General features: G+C 38.0%; 1 long non-coding RNA gene across 7 annotated transcripts in view; it reads left to right on the forward strand.

Annotated features, from left to right (window-relative positions):
- Nucleotides 1–17,353, forward strand: part of LOC139176328 (uncharacterized) — a 187,123-nt gene that overhangs the window by 132,974 nt on the left and 36,796 nt on the right. For 5 of the 7 annotated variants that reach the window (XR_011560735.1, XR_011560738.1, XR_011560740.1 and 2 more), the window contains exons 3-4: nt 2,036–2,094; nt 2,443–2,625. The exons of 1 other annotated variant lie outside the window; for it this stretch is intronic. This is a non-coding gene — a long non-coding RNA (uncharacterized lncRNA). Of the gene's footprint in view, nt 1–2,035; nt 2,095–2,442; nt 2,626–2,746; nt 4,200–17,353 lie in introns of those variants that run through there. One more of the 7 variants, XR_011560737.1, reaches the window with a different exon arrangement.

Consider the following 17,353-nt stretch of genomic DNA (forward strand, 5'->3'; position numbering starts at 1 on the left):
TCCTTAGAAATACAAAAGGGCTGATTGAATATAAGCACTGTATTTGCCAAGAATTTTCAAACCAGAGGGTTTCCCTGATACCTCAGTTGGTAAAGAATCCACCTGCAATGCAGGAGACTCAGGTTTGATCCCAGGGTTGGGAAGATCCCCTGGAGAAGGGAAAGGCTACCCACTCCAGTATTCTGGCCTGGAGAATTCAATGGACTGTATAGTCCATGGGATCGAAAAGAGTCTGACACGATTGAGTGACTTTCACTTTCTCTTTAAAACCAGAATACACTGTTTGTATACTTTTGGAAAAAATTTAAAGCTTGAAATGTAAGGACATGTTAAAGTGGTGTTGTTCTAATATCAGTTAAACTGCTTCAGATAGGTTATCTGGCTGATGTAGTCAATTACTCAGTGACTAAGGAAGCTTAATGTCTTGCCCTTCTTCCAGCCAACACACTCTCACTTGAGGTCCTGTAGCAGACATTAGGAGTCATTGAGGATTATCCCTTTCCCTCAGTGCTAAGACTTCTAATTCTTCCCCTGAATGTTTCTTGATTCCTTTCCTTCCTCTCTATTTCTACTGCAATTTCCATTTTCTTAATCAAAATCTCACCTTGATTGCTACAGCAGATGTGATCTTCTTGCTTCTGTACACATTTCCCTCCAGTATAATCTTTTCATGCTTCTGAAAGGGTGATCTTTTAAATAGGAAAACTCTGATTATATCTCTACCTTGATTAAAATCCTCCCAGAGTCCCTTCCTACTTTCATGGTAAAAATCTAAACACCTAACTCTTCTGTATGAGACCTTCCACTGTGGTTAGTGTCCTGACACACTCCTGTTTTAAATTTCATATTAAAACTCCCTGTGGCTCTTGTAGCTCCTGTAATCTACTTTTAAATTATCCTCCTGTTGTTATCTGATTAATTTACATCTGTCTTTCATGATCAAACAGAAACATTTGTCCTCAAGGATGACTCCTCTCTGTTCACCCCTGGCATTGGTAAGTGCCTTTCTCTCTAGGAGTGTTCACATCACTGCAGTCAACACACTAAAAGTGTCTTGCACACCAGCTGCCTCCTTCATTAGATTGTGTGGTCTCTGAGGAAAGGGAATTTTTATTCTGCTCTGTAACCTTTGTCTCCTATGGTACTTGGTACCTGGTAGGTACTCAATATCGTTTTGTTGAATGAATGAATGAATGAACCAATCTTTTTCCTCTGTGCATTCCCCACCCTTAAGTTCAGTGTTCCTTCAACATCACTTGTGCTCAGCTGCTCAGTCGTGTCCAACTCTTTGTGACCCCATGGACTGTAGCCCACCATTTTCTTGGCAAGAATATTGGAGTAGGGTGCCATGCCCTCCTCCAAGGGGATCTCTATCCCAACCCAGGGATAGAACCTAGGTCTCCCACATTGTAGGTGGATTCTTTACCATATGAACCACCAGAGAAGCCTTTAACCAGATTCAAAACAAAACTTTATGTGCTTCTTTGTGACACTTTATAAAATGAAATTATCAGAAAATAATGAGGTGTATCATAAGCAATACTTATTTTAGAGCAAATTATTTGGTGGATTCTCTTCCAAGAACTTTATAAACATTATCTCACCTAATAATTACACAGATCCCTGTAAAAAAGGTATCATTAATAACACCAATTTACAAATGGAAAGCAGACTAGAGCTTCAGAAGGCTAAGTAGCTTATCTGATCATCTTCTAGCTAGAAAGAAGCATAATCCATATTTTATTTCAAGCTATCTAATTATAAAAGCTGTTCTTCTAAGAGCTATATTATACTTATTTTATCCTAAAATCTCCTAGTTTCATCTTTCTATTATTAAAAGTATTGGTGTAGACACAATATAGTTGGAAAAATCACTAAAAAAAAATTGAAAATAGACCTTTGGCATAATGAAGGTAGCTTTCATTTCATGTATTTTATGATTAATTATTTACAGGGCATGGAGAGGGGACAGTGCTTAAAAGCAACTTATTTGTTTGATATTTGTTTCTTATTTTTTTATTCTTCTGTTTTGTAGAATAGACTTGCTTTGTCTTAAGTCTTTGTCCAGTCCCTGTCTTGGAGACTTCTTTAAATGTAAGTTTTCAAAACTCTGAAAGAGGAAAGAAGCTGTTGAAAGAATCAGAATGGGATCAGTTGAAGTTTTAGCATTCTATTTTTGTCTTCAGGGGTATCAACAGCCCTGCTTTCCTCTCATGGTGGTTTGAAAGGTTACTTTTTAAGCTAGTTGCATGGCCATGGAGTGTAATAAATGTTAGAAGCACTTTATGACAGTAAAATATTTTCTGTTCCTTGTTGACATTAGCAGCAGAGATTGTTACCAAGAAGCATTGAGAGGAAATGGGAAAATGATAATAATGATAAACACTGTCTTGGGGGATAGGGGAGCTACACAGTCAATTTAATTCATTTTTACTGACTCAGGCAGGCCCCTCTGGCTAAAATGGCTGGAAGACAATATGTTCTCTGGGATGGAGCAGAGATGGGGAGGAGGCAGGAGACTTTCTCCCATCATGAACACTTGCACATGACCTCCAAGAAGATTTCTTTCCAGCCTTCTGACAGCTGTTCTGATAATCCCCTGTACAAATCATTCATACATTTCAGGTAAACTTTTTGCATATTAGTTTTCTACCATATGCGTAGGGTAGAGTTGCCAGATAAATGAAAATAGAGGGCACCCAGTTCAATTTGAATTTCTGATAACAGATATACTTTATTTTTTTAGTATTATTGAAAAAGCAAGAGAGTTCCAGAAAAACATCTATTTCTGCTTTATTGACTATGCCAAAGCCTTTGACTGTGTGGATCACAATAAACTGTGAAAAATTCTGAAAGAGATGGGAATACCAGACCACCTGACCTACTGCTTGAGAAACCTGTATGCAGGTCAGGAAGCCACAGTTAGAACTGGACATGGAACAACAGACTGGTTCCAGATAGGAAAAGGAGTTCGTCAAGGCTATATATTGTCACCCTGTTTATTTAACTTACATGCAGAGTACATCATGAGAAACGCTGGACTGGAAGAAACACAAGCTGGAATCAAGATTGCCAGGAGAAATATCAATAACCTCAGATATGCAGATGACACCACCCTTATGGCAGAAAGTGAAGAGGAACTCAAAAGCCTCTTGATGAAAGTGAAAGTGGAGAGTGAAAAAGTTGGCTTAAAACTCAACATTCAGAAAAGGAAGATCATGGCATCTGGTCCCATCACTTCAAGGGAAATAGATGGGGAAACAGTGGAAACAGTGCCAGAGTATATTTTTCTGGGCTCCAAAATCACTGCAGATGGTGAATGCAGCCATGAAATGAAAAGACGCTTACTCCTTGGAAGGAAAGTTATGACCAACCTAGATAGCATATTCAGAAGCAGAGACATTACTTTGCCAACAAAGATCCGTCTAAGTCAAGGCTATGGTTTTTCCTGTGGTCATGTATGGATGTGAGTGTTGGACTGTGAAGAAGGCTGAGCGCCAAAGAATTGATGCTTTTGAACTGTGGTGTTGGAGAAGACTCTTGAGAGTCCCTTGGACTGCAAGGAGATCCAACCAGTCCATTCTGAAGGAGATCAGCCCTGGGATTTCTTTGGAAGGAATGATGCTACAGCTGAAACTCCAGTACTTTGGTCACCTCATGCGAAGAGTTGACTCATTGGAAAAGACTCTGATGCTGGTAGGGATTGGGGGCAGGAGGAGAAGGGGACGACAGAGGATGAGATGGCTGGATGGCATCACTGACTCGATGGATGTGAGTCTGGGTGAACTCCAGGAGTTGGTGATGGACAGGGAGGCCTGGTGTGCTGTGATTCGTGGGATCGCAAAGAGTTGGACATGACTGAGCGACTGAACTGAACTGAACTGATGGCCCCTACAGTATTTACACTAAAAAAAGTATCATTTATATGAAAGTTAAATTTAACTGGTTGTCCTGTATTTTGTTTGACAATCTTAGTCTAGGAGTTCTTTCAGTTTCTTATGTAGAATTACCGTCAGTTTCTGTGAGGACGCACAACACAAAAGAAAGGAAAATATGTATGTGAGGGATTTGAAATCTTTTTAAATTTTTACAATTCAGTTTTGAGATTTGAATGCAATTGTGATAAATGGCATTTTACCACTTAGTTTTATTTATTTATAAATTAAAAAGTATCAATAAACTTTGCATTTTCTATCGAAGTTCGTCTTGATATGCTTTGTTACTGAGTAATACAAAGTAAACCATAAGTTCTATTAAATATATGAAAAATTCAGCACACTTAGAGAATGGTGCCTATTGAGACTTCACTTTACATGGAGCACCACTGAGTGGGTATTTCAGATGCACTACCAAGAAGATGACATAAAGCGTTAGTTGGACTTAGTCTGTTAAAAATTTACCTTTTATATCCTAAAAGGACTTGTTTGTTTTGGGAGTTTATGTAAACAGCCCAGTTATTGTTTGACAGTTGTGGAACTCAAGACTAGTTTAAATCCTTTGGAGATCTTAAGAACTAATATTATGATATGTACCTACTGTCCATTCAGTAATAAACAGCTCTACATAAAACAAAACCAAACTATAAAATAACAGTAGCAATATCCAAATGTCTGTCACATATGTAGAAATATCAAATTATTTCACACTGATTCAAAATAATTAATTTTGGTCCCTCTATATTTCTGGTGTCCTAGGCATATGCCTTGCTATTATACAATCTACCATTGGTGTTATTCGCATTATGAAATAAACTAACTTTTTAATAGTTTAAAAATATCAAAATGATTCAGAACAAGTTATAAATTATACTTATTCATAATTAAAGTAGCTCTTCACTGTTAATTATTTGTGGTTACTCTTTCCTGTGCCTGCTTACCTAAGCTGGAAGTACATTTTCCAGAATTCCCTTCCCTGTGGGCATTGTGCACAAGACATTTTATACAAGATCTGGGAGGCAGACCTTAAGCTCTGAAGATTGATGTAGGTCCCCAGTCAGTGTGGAAACTCGTTTATCTTGTTTCTGTTCTCCTAGCTCATGTTGATAGAGTGGGGTGACAGGGTACCCTCAGTCTCTTCTGCTCCCACATCTCCTGCTTCCTTGAGTTACAGGCCAAGCACAGAGCCAAGTACCTTGCTCTCCTGCAGCCATCATGGCATCGGGGTTGTAGATGGTGAGAGATGCCATAAATTCTGCTTTGTCCTTGTGTGTTCCTGATGGATTCTGATTTGTTCCTGCAGGTCTTAGCTTTTCCAGTTTATTTCCTAGCTGCTAGTCTGTCTGACTTATAGCCAGAGCAACAGACAGTAACCTGCATAGATTGATCTACCAGCTCACAATGTCTTGTGGTCTAACTCCTATAATATTGTATATCAGTATTCAGATCACTTTTTCTGTGTTTGCTTTTCTGATGGAACTCTGATACCTAGTTCTTTTTTTTTTTTTTTTTTGGTTGTGATATTTATTTTATTTTTTTTAAATTTTATTTTATTTTTAAACTTTACAATATTATATTAGTTTTGCCAAATATCGAAATGAATCTGCCACAGGTATACCTGTATTCCCCATCCTGAACCCTCCTCCCTCCTCCCTCCCCATACCCTCCCTCTGGGTCATCCCAGTGCACCAGCCCCAAGCATCCAGTATCGTGCATCGAACCTAGACTGGCGACTCGTTTCATGCATGATATTATACATGTTTCAATGCCATTCTCCCAAATCTTCCCACCCTCTTCCTCTCCCACAGAGTCCATAAGACTGTTTTATACATCAGTGTCTCTTTTGTTGTCTCATACACAGGGTTATTGTTACCATCTTTCTAAATTCCATATATATGCATTAGTATACTGTATTGGTGTTTTTCTTTCTGGCTTACTTCACTCTGTATAATAGGTTCCAGTTTCATCCACTTCATTAGTACTGATTCAAATGTATTCTTTTTAATGGCTGAGTAATACTCCATTGTGTATATGTACCACAGCTTTCTTATCCATTCATCTGCTGATGGGCATCTAGGTTGCTTCCATGTCCTGGCTATTATAAACAGTGCTGCGATGAACATTGGGGTACACGTGTCTCTTTCCCTTCTGGTTTCCTCAGTGTGTATGCCCAGCAGTGGGATTGCTGGATCATAAGGCAGTTCTATTTCCAGTTTTTTAAGGAATCTCCACACTGTTCTTCATAGTGGCTGTGATACCTAGTTCTTAATCAGATTAATTGGCTATGTTTAGATAGGATTTGTTGTTACAATGTCTATCCTAAGTCGTCATCTCCTACCCCTTCCTGGTTCCGCACTTTTTCCCCCCTCTAGATTCCTAAGTTTCCTGATGACCCATGCTTCATTTTACAGCAGGACCATCAGTAGCAAAGTGTGACTTTTGGGATCAGAACTGGATAAAAATAAATAGCAGTCTATTTTAACTTCTGTATTTGTGGTTGTTTTATTAAAGAATTTGTTTAAATCCTGGTGTTAACTTTTGCCTCAGTGTCTTTTGAGATTGTAGAAATAAAACTTTATATTGTAATTTTATTTAAAAAACTCACAATAGTATGACTTAAGAATAATATATATCCCCAATAGATTAAACTACATAATATATACTCATCACCTAATGTGTCTTCACTAAGCTACTGTTAAAATAAAGCTGCTGCTGCTACTGCTGCTAAGTCGCTTCAGTTGTGTCCGACTCTGTGCGACCCCATAGACGGCAGCTCCCCCGTCCCTGGGATTCTCCAGGCAAGAACACTGGAGTGGGTTGCCATTTCCTTCTCCAATGCATGAAAGTGAAAAGTGAAAGTGAAGTTGCTCAGTCGTGACCCCATGGACTGCAGCCCACCAGACTCCTCTGTCCATGGGATTTTCCAGGCAAGAGTACTAGAGTGGGGTGCCGTTGCCTTTTCCGAAAATAAAGCTACAGACCCAAAATGATGTCACTCATGCTAAAGCCAATGGTACAAATCCTAGCTTTAACACCTGATCTAATTGCAGTTTCTGTCTTTCCCAGAAATATAATTTTAATTAACCAGACTGAAAGTTTCTGGTCAACACCAGTGAGATAATCTGTCATGTAAGCCCTCCTCATCCACCCAGAGGAAGAAGAGGCAATCTTCATTATAAAATTCTGTGATTCTTTTCCCCCTAAAAAGAAGTTGCCCTGGCTCAAAAGTTGCCTGTTTTCTTTTTATTAATACCTTCTTGCCCTATCTTCTTGCATATGAACCTTTCCATTTCCTACAACCCCTCAAGAACCCTTTTAGTTGCTAGATAGAATGCTAATTCCTCAGTCATTTAATAAAGCCAATTTTATCTTCAAATTTCCTTGGTTAAATTTGTGTTATTAACACTACAAATGATATGTAAGCAATACAAAAGTAAAAATTATACATTTTTCAGGTGATGTTTTGTTTCCAGGAAGAGCTTTTCTTAATTTTTTTTTTTTCCTCTTTACCCATTTTTGCTTCAGAGCTGGATAAAACCTGTCCCTCATTTTGTAACAGATGCTGCTTGGTCAGGATATTGTGTGACCTCATTCTTGCCCTTGGTTACCAGGCAACAGTGACATAGCCGAGCCCTTCAAACTGCTGAGTTCTTTCCTGACTTGACTTTGATGTATCAAAGTCTGATTTTAGTTCCTGTACCAGTAGGAGACTCTTCTCTGATTCTAAGATTCTCCTTCAGCTAATAACAACATATTATTCATTGTTTTTTGAATATTCCTTGTTTTTTAAAATATATATAGCAGTTTAATATATTTGAAGTATTAACTTTTATTTTTCAGTTTTTTTTTTTTTTTTTTTTTACATATACACACTTCCATCCCAGCCAGGTCCTTTGTGGCCAGTACTCTTAGAAAATTATGTCACAGCAACAAAAAGTTATAAAAAGGGAATTCTTTAATTTCAAGTGTCAAAAGATGAGATAAGAAACTTGATGTTTCAATGGATGCCAGCAAGGACAAATGCATCAAAAAATCAAACGTTCCAGTTTCCCCATGATGCCTTCGAAATGCATAAATGTCTTGAATTTGGACCCAACTTAAAGGAGAGAGGAGATGAAACATGAATATGGAGTCATTGGAACAAATTTGGTATGGAGGCTGGGAAAATCCACGCGTGTTAGACTAGCCACACTGCCAACAGTACACTAACATCAGTGTATTGATTACTGGCAGGAAGAAGTAAAAAGGGTATAGAAGAAGTAAAGGAGTAGCCCAAGAGGCCAAAAATTAATCTTACCTATTATGAAAATTTGCCTGTCATATATCAAGCTTGAATATTATAAAATCCTATATTTTCAGAAAGTTAAAAAATAAAAATAATAAACAATAAACAAAATTGCTACTATTTGATGAGTGTCTTCCATGTCCTGGACATGCATTAGATGCTTTATATACATGTTCATTAGTGATTTAACCGGAGAAGGCAGTGGCACCCCACTCCAGTACTCTTGCCTGGAAAATCCCATGGATGGAGGAGCCTGGAAGGCTGCAGTCCATGGGGTCGCTGAGCGTCGGACACGACTGAGAGACTTCCCTTTCACTTTTCACTTTCATGCATTGGAGAAGGAAATGGCAACCCACTCCAGTGTTCTTGCCTGGAGAATCCAAGGGACGGGGGAGCCTGGTGGGCTGCGGTCTATGGGGTCGCACAGAGTTGGACACGACCGAAGCGACTTAGCAGCAGCAGCAGTGATTTAACAGCACTACAGAAAAATGCATCCCGTTTTATAAATGAGAGCACTGAGTTCATAGAGGTGATAACAACTCGCCTAAGATCATATAGATGACAATTGGCGAACGTGATTCTGCCAGGGCTTGTCTGAATTCAAAACAAATTTTCTCTTTAATGTGCTACTGTTCAAAAACAAGTTTTCCTAAAGTGCACATTTATTTAATCAAAAAGAACTATAATTATTTTTTTTAATTTGTATAGTAAGCATTTATTGAGCACCATCTTCATGTAAAATTTTGGGCCATATAGGAGTTTATAAAAATGGAAAAACTGATGTAATAATTGTCTCAAATTATATTTACAGTTGTAGAAAAATAATAACTGTCCTCGAATTATAATTACAATGCACTGATGCTTCTTATTAAAATATAACCTGTAAATCCAATTATAGCTGCAATATATGGGAAGGACTGATGCTGAAGCTGAAACTCCAGTACTTTGGCCACTTGATGCAAAGAACTGACTCATTGGAAAAGATCCTGATGCTGGAAAAGTTTGAAGGCAGGAGGAGAAGGGGACAACAGAGGATGAGATGGTTGGATGGCATCACCGACTTGATGGACATGAGTTTGAGCATGCTCTGGGAGTTGATGATGAACAGGGAAGCCTGGCATGCTGTAGTCCATGAGGTCACAAAGATTCAAACACGACTGAGTGACTGAGCTGAACTGAACTGATAATATTCATAATTAATTTATTTAATGCTATTATTATGACTAGACTTTCCCATAAGCTTAATAAAGCAAATATATATATAATCTTTAGAGTAAATTATCCAACATTTAATACATAACTTTAGTTTTGATAACAGGTGTAAGGAAATATCAATTACTTGTCTAATATTAATCACTTACTAAGGCTAATAAAATGATGACTAATACTAGAATAAGATGTCATGATATGCTTGACAAAATAGGCTTTTAGCTGACTGTATTTAGTGAAGGTTCAACAAGGTGCTGCAGTCCATGGGCTTGCAAAGAGTAGGACATGACTGAGTGACTGAACTGATTCTCAAAAAGAAACTAAGCTGTATACAGAAAAACTGAAAATACATAATACTATCCTGTTGAAATTTAAAATCACAGAAGGAATGAGAGATTTAGGCAAAAGACTAATCACAATACTGTACTCAGATAATTAAACTAACTCTAGATATTTTTACTACCAGTAGATAAAAATAAATAATAAAACAATCACACAATATATTTCGTGGAATCCCCTCATCATCTGAATTACTTCAGAAAAAGATAAATTTCTAGTGGGTTATTTGGGCTTAGTTTGCTTTAAAATGTAGATGTGGGCTCAAATTAACAATTAATTTTTCCATTTTTTTTCATAATAGCAAATGTAGACTCTAGAGATCAGTTTGTACAGTATTCTTTTTAGATATTCTTGATGCATTTGTAATTTTTGCAGAGCTGAAATGATGTATTTAACCCAATCTCTATCAGGATAATCCTCTCTATCCCATTTTCTTAGTCAATTAAAAATAATTTACTTAATGTGTTACTGGAGTTTACTTTAAAATGTTTACAATTTGATTTTTACTTTAAATGCTTATTGGTGAAAATAAACATTAACTAGCAGTACTTCTAATGGAGTTTTCATAATTTGGATTTAAACTGAGTATGTAAATTAGTTGAATCCATTTAAAGTAGCCAAAGATTGATCAGTGATGAACTCTTCCCCAAAGCTGATTACCTGAAAAGCATGGAAGGATCCTTATTACTACATAGCAATCCTGCATGGGCTTTTTTTGTTTTGGCTTTTTACTACTCACTCCTAGTCTTTTGTAAGGCTAGTCCCTAAACTTATTTCTGAGTGTGGTCTTAAATTTGTATAGTACTGAAATCATAAAAATACCCTATTTAAACAGCAACAAAAGTCTATTGTGATATGCATTTGTTTAACTTATAAATTGTTAGAGAAATATTTCACTATTTCTTACTTACTTTATTCTTACTTAATAAAGTAAGAAAGCTTTATTAAGTTTTATCATGATGTAATTGTTGCCAAACCTAGGTTTGGCTATTTGAGCTCAGAAGCCACTCATTCAAGAGACAAGGGTCAATAGAAAGGAAAAGTGCTTTAGTCATAAAAGCTGGCAATCTGGGGAGAAGGTGGACTTGTGTCCAGAGACCAGCTCTGATGATTCTGCTCTTAGAGGGAAGTATGGGAGGAAGAATCTCAGTGAATCATTGAGGCAGGAGGTTGGGTTCTGCCCAGTCCTCCCTTGTGAGCAGAGAGCAGACTGGCTGACTGTTTCTTCAGGTAATTATCTTACGTGTATGATCTGCCTGCAGGATTCCTTAGGAGGCCTTTGGGGAGAGAGAGCTAATCATTCTTTAATTTTTCATTTTAACTTGTTTTTATCTAGAAAAAGGATCCTCATGTTAGACAAGGCATGGTGTGCATTCAGGAGAACATAACTCAGGAGTTCGGTTACATTGACTAGTGATCTCATTCCTATCATTAGGTTCTTTGAAGCTCTGATAGGGATAGAAATGGGCATTAAAGATGCATATTATTATCAGCAGTAATTCTAATCCCATTCTTTTGCACCAGTTCTTAGAACTGGTGCTAGCCATAGATTAAGTATTGCTCAAATTGGAGCAGTTTATGAAGGCTGCAGTCCATGGGGTCGCTGAGGGTCGGACACAACTGAGCGACTTCCCTTTCACTTTTCACTTTCATGCATTGGAGAAGGAAATGGCAACCCACTCCAGTGTTCTTGCCTGGAGAATCCCAGGGAATGGGGAGCCTGGTGGGCTGCCGTCTGTGGGGTTGCACAGAGTCGAACACGACTGAAGTGACTTAGCAGCATGTCAGGGCTACAGTCTGGTCATCATGCAGTCAGTTCCCACTCCACCCCCCATGGCAGTTAGAGTATCAGTAAAATGACTCAGTAATGTGCACTGGACATTGAGTCTGTGACTATACTGTCCTAACCATTAACTGTTTGGTTTGTACTTGGGATGAGGGGGAGGAGGCTAAAGGGTTCTGCTTGGTTCCATAATTTGTGAAAATAAGAATAAATTACAAACGAAAAAAATGAAGTAGGTAAGGATGACAGAATAAAATGACAGAAATATCAAAATATTAGAGAGGAACTAAAAAGAAATAATTTAACGCATGAAGGGATAACCTAAAGATAAAATTGCATAACCTGTTTTTATGCAGTATTAACAAACATAAAAAAGATTATTTACAGAATCTTTTGGAATTTTTTTTTTAATGAAAGCATTGAAGGTATTAAGAGAGTACAATGCTAAAAGTATATTTAAAATACCTCTACAGTTAGCAGAATTCTTTGTCTTTTCATCAGAGCTGAAATAATCCCTTACAGACCCACTTAAACTCAAGTCAAAATGTCAACAGAAGTGCGAGGCAGGGGTGGGATGGGGGTGGGGGTGTTCCAGTAATTAGAATCATATAAATGTTAAACAGGGGCATTAAGCTCACCCAGACTAAGGCACTGGCTGATTCCTCAGAGTGTTCAGCCTAGAGAAACACTGAATTATAAAAGTGATTTCATCACCTTTTTGATTTTAGCCCAAATTACTAATTGTTGGAGGAGACACATTGTCTGCTGCATGGCCATTAACACTCAGGTGAACTAGAGCAAGAAAAAGAGACAAGGCAGCTCGGTTCTGAGAGTTCTTGCCTGGGAGTTGAAAATTACTCCACAGATGTGCTGGGCCACTTGAAATCAACCATTTATCTCTCTTCATCTTGGCTTTTTAGTAGTTAAAATTATGAGAACATTGACCTTATCATACCTCTGTTTGGAAGAGTTGCTAATAAATTCACAATAAAGTTCTCTAAAAACATTGAGTGCTTAAATCATAGCCAGAGATGATGTTTTAATCTCCTTACATAATAGTGTTTTTAGTCATGGTGTTTTAAAGCCATGGTGAAAAAAAAAAAGTTGGAAAAATGACTTTTCTAGGATGTTTTCCTCTATGAGAAAATGAAAAGCCCAAGTGGCTTAAGGAATGAGACTCTCTTATCTCACATAACTAGCTATCTGAAGAAAGAGGGGCTGGAGGGTTGATTAATTCAGTGGCTCAGTGATTCATCAAAGATACGGCCCCATTTATCCTTTTCCTTTGTCAACTTCAGCATATTTTTCTAGTCACAAAACAGTGGCTGTGGTTTTAGGTATCACCTGCAGATACAGCTAAAGAGAGCAGAAAGACAAGCATCATTTTTCTCTTCTTAAAAATTAAGAAACATTTTCAGATGCCCAACACTCTGCATCACCTCAATTCCTTCACATCTCTCTGACCTTATCTAAGGCAGTCTCCAACAAAAAGAATGGGACATGATGATTGAGGTTGTCTATTTAGGACTTATTTGGGTCAAGGCAATGGCACCCCACTCCAGTACTCTTGCTTGGAAAATCCCATGGACGGAGGAGCCTGTTAGGCTGCAATCCATGGGGTCGCTAAGAGTCGGACACAACTGAGCAACTTCACTTTCTCTTTTCACTTTCATGCATTGGAGAAGGAAATGTCAACCCACTCCAGTGTTCTTGCCTGGAAAATCCCAGGGATGGGGGAGCCTGGTGGGCTGCTGTCTATGGGGTCGCACAGAGTCGGACACGACTGAAGTGACTTAGCATAGCATAGCATAGCATAGAGGTAGGGTATTATAATACTTAATTATGCTGGTACTCCCCTTTCCTCTCCTGCACTAACATGCTAGTGATTATTGTTAGAGTTTCCACAACTTCATGGTCTTGACTCATAATAAGACCTTCAATGCTGCAGAAATTTTCCAGTTCTGTATTTGAAATACTAAGTTCTTTCAAAAATGTTGATGTCCTCACTTCACAAAAAACCCTAGGGTTTTCTTTGTTTGCCTTTTCTGTGATCTAGCAGTCTCCAGTCTTATATTAGATCTTATTTGCTTAAATCTCCTTGTGGGTAATGGTGTGTCTCATCATTGTCATAGCTCATAACCCAATTGATTTGGTATAGTTTTGTTGCAGGAAGGGGAACCCCTTCCAGGGCCTGAAACTAGGCTCTTGTCTATCACTTAGAAATGAATTGTCTGAGGAGACACATGTGCTGACAAAGCAAGAGATTTTATTGGGAAAGGGCATACAGGTGGAGAGCAGTAGGGTAAGGGAACCCAGGAGAATAGCTCTCCGGTTTTATGGTGATAGGATTAGTTTCCGGGTTGTCTTTAGCCAATTATTCTGACAGAGTCCTTCCTAGTGGTGCATGCCTTGTTCAGCCAAGATGGATGCCAGAGAGAAGGATTCTGGGAGGTGGTCAGACATGTGGTGTCTCCTTTTGACGTTTCCTGAACTCTTCCGGTTGGTGAAGGCTTATTAGTTCCCTGTTACTTACCAGGACCTCCTGTCATAAAACAACTCATGCAAATGGTTACTATGGTGCCTGGCCAGGGTGGGCAGTTTCAATCACTGTGCTACCCCTGACAGTTTCACCTTGGTCAAGAGCAATATCTTTCCTTAATTGTGCTTTCCCACCATTTCCCTGACCCTGTTAGTCAAGAGATTCGAAGTGTAATGCCTGTTGGGTGGTGGTGGTCTGCAGATGGTAGCTTAGCATGTTTCATATTTGGTCTTAGCTCAAAAGTATTGAGTTCTTTATACTCCTTTGCCAGGAATTTGAGAAGAAAAAAAAGGTTTTTATTTTTTTCTTTCTTTCTTTCTTTTAATCACTTCAATGGCCCGAAGTCTTGGTATAGAAGATTCTCTCAAGTCCTGGTTTCCTTTCCTTTTCTCCAGACTCAGGCTGTCTAACAGTTGTGAAAATAAAAATGCAAAGCAAAAAATCTTGCAGCGTAAGCATGCATCCAGAGCCTTTTGGGCCATGGTTTTTAGAGTGTTTATTTCTGCTTTGGGCTGTCGGAGATGAAAATAGCCACTGAGACACACATGAGAGGAGAGAGGGAGAGGTAATAACAGATTAGTAACTCATTATAATTTTGTCACATGTGTGAAATAAATATCAAATTCTCACAACTTGTTTAGTTTCTCCTCAGAAAATCACCCCATTAATTATGCTTCCTCTTCTGTGCATGCAGTATGTTTATCACTGGTTCTTTTGTATTAGCATGTCTTAACAGAACTCAAGTCTTACTTTATCAGAAAACAACAATAATGCTGTACTAGTTTGCATTCCCGCCAACAGTGTAAGAGGGTTCCCTTTTCTCCACACCCTCTCCAGCATTTATTATTTGTAGACTTTTGGATCGCAGCCATTCTGACTGGTGTGAAATGGTACCTCAAAGTGGTTTTGATTTGCATTTCTCTGATAATGAGTGATGTTGAGCATCTTTTCATGTGTTTGTTAGCCATCTGTATGTCTTCTTTGGAGAAATGTCTATTTAGTTCTTTGGCCCATTTTTTGATTGGGTCATTTATTTTTCTGGAGTTGAGCTGTAGGAGTTGCTTGTATGTTTTTGAGATTAGTTGTTTGTCCATTGCTTCATTTGCTATTATTTTCTCCCATTCTGAAGGCTGTCTTTTCACCTTGCTAATAGTTTCCTTTGATGTGCAGAAACTTTTAAGGTTAATTAGGTCCCATTTGTTTATTTTTGCTTTTATTTCCAATATTCTGGGAGGTGGGTCATAGAGGATCCTGTTGTGATGTATGTCAGAGAGTGTTTTGCCTATGTTCTCCTCGAGGAGTTTTATAGTTTCTGGTCTTACGTTTAGATCTTTAATCCACTTTGAGTTTATTTTTGTGTATGGTGTTAGAAAGTGTTCTAGTTTCATTCTTTTACAAGTGGTTGACCAGATTTCCCAGCACCACTTGTTAAAGAGATTGTCTTTAATCCATTGTATATTCTTGCCTCCTTTGTCAAAGATAAGGTGTCCATATGTGCGTGGATTTATCTCTGGGCTTTCTATTTTGTTCCACTGATCTATATTTCTGTCTTTGTGCCAGTACCATACTGTCTTGATAACTGTGGCTTTGTAGTAGAGCCTGAAGTCAGGTAGGTTGATTCCTCCAGTTCCATTCTTCTTCCTCAGGATCGCTTTGGCTATTCGAGGTTTTTTGTATTTCCATACAAATTGTGAAATTATTTGTTCTAGCTCTGTGAAGAATACTGTTGGTAGCTTGATAGGGATTGCATTGAATCTATAGATTGCTTTGGGTACTATACTCATTTTCACTATATTGATTCTTCCAATCCATGAACATGGTATATTTCTCCATCTATTAGTGTCCTCTTTGATTTCTTTCACCAGTGTTTTATAGTTTTCTATATATGGGTCTTTAGTTTCTTTAGGTAGATATATTCCTAAGTATTTTATTCTTTCCGTTGCAATGGTGAATGGAATTGTTTCCTTAATTACACCCACTATGGAGAACAGTGTGGAGATTCCTTAAAAAACTGGAAATAGAACTGCCTTATGATCCAGCAATCCCACTGCTGGGCATACACACTGAGGAAACCAGAAGGGAAAGAGACACGTGTACCCCAATGTTCATCGCAGCACTGTTTATAATAGCCAGGACATGGAAGCAACCTAGATGTCCATCAGCAGATGAATGGATAAGAAAGCAGTGGTACATATACACAATGGAGTATTACTCAGCCATTAAAAAGAATACATTTGAATCAGTTCTAATGAGGTGGATGAAACTGGAGCCTATTATACAGAGTGAAGTAAGCCAGAAGGAAAAACATCAATATAGTATACTAACGCATATATATGGAATTTAGAAAGATGGTAACAATAACCCGGTGTACGAGACAGCAAAAGAGACACTGATGTATAGAACAGTCTTATGGACTCTGTGGGAGAGGGAGAGGGTGGGAAGATTTGGGAGAATGACATTGAAACATGTAAAATATCATGTAAGAAACGAGTTGCCAGTCCAGGTTCGATGCACGATACTGGATGCTTGGGGCTAGTGCACTGGGACGACCCAGAGGACTGGTATGGGGAGGGAGGAGGGAGGAGGGTTCAGGATGGGGAGCACATGTATACCTGTGGCGGATTCATTTTGATATTTGGCAAAACTAATACAATTATGTAAAGTTAAAAAAAAAAAAAGTAAACAGGAAAGGTGAGAACCTAAAGGCAGAATCACTTTAAGGTTATGCTATAGTAGACCAAGGAGAGAAGCTAGGAACCAATGACAATCAAAATGATAACCATAATGATAATATTAATTATTTAAAGAGCACTGTTAAAAGTCGACTACAGGAACTTTATATGTATTATAAATACAAATATAATACATATATGTATTATAAAAAAAAAAATAATGCTGCCACAAGAAACTACCCATAGCCCATATGTTTAGCTATTATATGTCTTCTCAACTTAAACTTGGAAATATTTTTGCAGGATTAAAACACTAACTGCTTTTACTTTTGTAGTTTTACTTCTTAAAACAAAAGAAAAATGTGAAATCTGGTTTATACTGTCACTATTGCACTGAACATGCTCCAGTCAAGATAATAGATCACATTTAGTTGCTCCATATATTGATAATAAGCTTTTCCTTAAATTAGGCGAACCTTATTAAAACTCTTTCTTCTTTGCCTCTCAGTGGATCATGTTCTTGTCTTCCTCCAACATATCTCGATATCATGTGTGCATCTCCCTTGCCCATTCCTTAAATGTATATGGCTT

This window comes from Bos indicus, chromosome 16 (assembly GCF_029378745.1).
Source record: "Bos indicus isolate NIAB-ARS_2022 breed Sahiwal x Tharparkar chromosome 16, NIAB-ARS_B.indTharparkar_mat_pri_1.0, whole genome shotgun sequence".
Taxonomy (NCBI): domain Eukaryota; kingdom Metazoa; phylum Chordata; class Mammalia; order Artiodactyla; family Bovidae; genus Bos; species Bos indicus.